This window comes from Panicum virgatum, chromosome 9N, assembly GCF_016808335.1.
Source record: "Panicum virgatum strain AP13 chromosome 9N, P.virgatum_v5, whole genome shotgun sequence".
NCBI lineage: Eukaryota > Viridiplantae > Streptophyta > Magnoliopsida > Poales > Poaceae > Panicum > Panicum virgatum.
In genome coordinates, this window is record NC_053153.1 from 79,191,601 (window position 1) to 79,194,083 (window position 2,483).

General features: G+C 46.6%; 1 non-coding gene across 1 annotated transcript; it reads left to right on the plus strand.

Annotated features, from left to right (window-relative positions):
* The first annotated feature begins 1,321 nt into the window (after window positions 1-1,321).
* TRNAG-GCC lies at window positions 1,322-1,392 on the plus strand. The gene has a single exon. It is a non-coding gene; the product is annotated as a tRNA-Gly (tRNA).
* Window positions 1,393-2,483: the final 1,091 nt, after the last annotated feature.

Consider the following 2,483-nt stretch of genomic DNA (forward strand, 5'->3'; position numbering starts at 1 on the left):
GGGCTTTCCTGCAGAAACCCGGCCCCTTTCTTTCTTTATTCTAATGCCAAAGCTCCTCCCTGCCTATGCATGCTACCTAAATCCTCGCAAATTTTGCACCAAACAACATCAATTCCTCACGAACCACGATCTGGTCCAGATTCCGGAACAAGCAAAAGCAACAGAGCTCCAGCTTTGAGCTTTGCCTACCTGTGTGTTAAAGGCAAACTGATGAGCACGAGAGCACCACCAGCGTAAAGTAACCAGAAGAGCTGAGGTGCATGTGGCGGGAAGCGTTGCCGGCGGCCGGCGCTTGCAATTCTTGGAGAGGTGAGGGTGCAATCCGCTTACGCCGGTGCCGCGCGGGGGTATCTTCCGGCGGATATGCGGCGAGCATTAGCGCTTTCCCGGGGTGATGCCACCAACTGCAGCTTTGGCGTGGCTTTCGGTCTTTAATTTCTGCCGCACTTTCCCCCGGCGCCCACATGAGCGCGGGCGGCATCTCGGGGATATCCGGCGCGAGGTGCCGCGCGCGTCCCCCGGCAGCGCGAGTGCGTTCGTGTTCCTCTGGCTCTGGGTGCCCCCCTTAGCGAGCTTTTTGGTGATGTTGCAATGGGGAGGAGCATGGCCGGCCGGCCGCCCAGTTCGTGTTGTGTCATGGTGTCATCATCAGCATCCAGTGCTCGGCTAGCTCTTTGCCAAAGGCCAAAGCGACAAGTGCGTTCTCCCACCAATCGATCTGCGCGCGCGAGATCGTCGCCGAGAGATGCATGGCGCGTGGAGGCAGTCTGAATTGAAGAACTAGGGGGTTGGGGGGTCGTCATGGCTCATGACTTCATACATGAGGGAGCAGGGCTGTGGAGCTACAGTTTTTGTGCGTTGGGTCGAGCCATCGGTGTCCTCAGTTGCTTTGTACTTCCTTTTTGGAGGAAGTCAATGTGTACGCCACTAGTAGGTACGATGTGATGTATTGTACATCGCAATCATGACCGGCTTTGCTCACGGAAGAGAAACGATGGCATCAACTATATTTTATGTACTTCAGTTTTTCGACATGTGTCTTGATTAAAGCTTTGAGTTTGGGTTGGTATAAGGCGTAAGCCGGAGCATAACAGTTCTGTTACAGGTAATTCGTAGAGAGGGCGCAGGAAAACCAAGGTTCAGTCAGTCAAATGATGAAATATCTATTTATGGTTTATGTCGAAATCATGTGCATGATTTGTACTACTAATTCTGTATTGTACGTACCCTGATGCATAATTCTATAGACAATAGCAGGAGTGGCATATGAGCACGGAGACACAAGAACTGTTAAAAATTATTATTTTTCTTGATGCAACAAGCACCAGTGGTCTAGTGGTAGAATAGTACCCTGCCACGGTACAGACCCGGGTTCGATTCCCGGCTGGTGCATGTTTTTTTTAAAAAAAAGTACAGGTCATTTTCAGTAATTACCAATATTTACGCACCACAGATATTTGTTGCCAATGTTTTTTGGTTCGTTGTGGCATAAACTTGGCATATGCGTTACAACTTACAACGTTAATTGTTGCATCCAACCAAAGACTCCCTAGGACAAATAGCATCATTTATGGGATTCTTACCCTCCAGATGGCAACGGGTATGAAATATCCGCGTACCCGCGGATACCAAACCCGACGGGCGCGGATACGAGTTTGAGTTTGTGCCCGCGGGTACGGGCGCGGATACAACTCTAAACCCAACGGATATCTTCAAACGGGTTTGAAAAATTGATAACCGAATCCGCAAACCCGCAAATAATGACTCTTGTGATGTATTATGTATGAGACTAGTTCATTTATTTGCTAAAATTTATTTGTTTCCTCAAATAAATGGTGTTGACGTGTTGATTATTAGGTTATAATTTATTAATATTGAGATATAGAAGTGCATATTAATATTTACATGCTATTAAAATGTGCTTGTGTGCTTGATTTTCTAAAACTTGCGGGTATACGGGCATACCCGCGGGTATGCGGGTATCCGCGGATAGCGGGTACGGGTATCATTTTCTACCCGTTGCGGGCGCGGATTTTAGCACGCGGGTACGGTTTTATGAAGTTGATATCCGCGCGGATTTTATCCGTTGCCATCTTTACTCCACCCACCCTATAACCATAATAGAACATCTTTTTCTATACTCGTGGAGCATTTCTTTTCATAATTAGAGCATGGTTTTCCCTTACGGTTTTATGGATCTCCCCTCCTCCCTTAATCTTACTTTAGAACTTTCTTTACTCATAAAACACTTTCTTACCTCAAAAATAATGTTCTAGAGTAAAAAATACATTCAACCGTTTGGCAAGGGTAGTTAGTAGCTTTGCCAACCTCCACCCAGGTAGAACATGACATGACCCAACAATTTAGGCACGCTCAAGGGTCATTGGAGAATGAAGGTGAATGAGATAAGCTTTGTAGGTTATGATGCTTCGAAGAAAATGTTTTGATGTTTCCATAAATATTTTGATCATCCACAAGCGAAC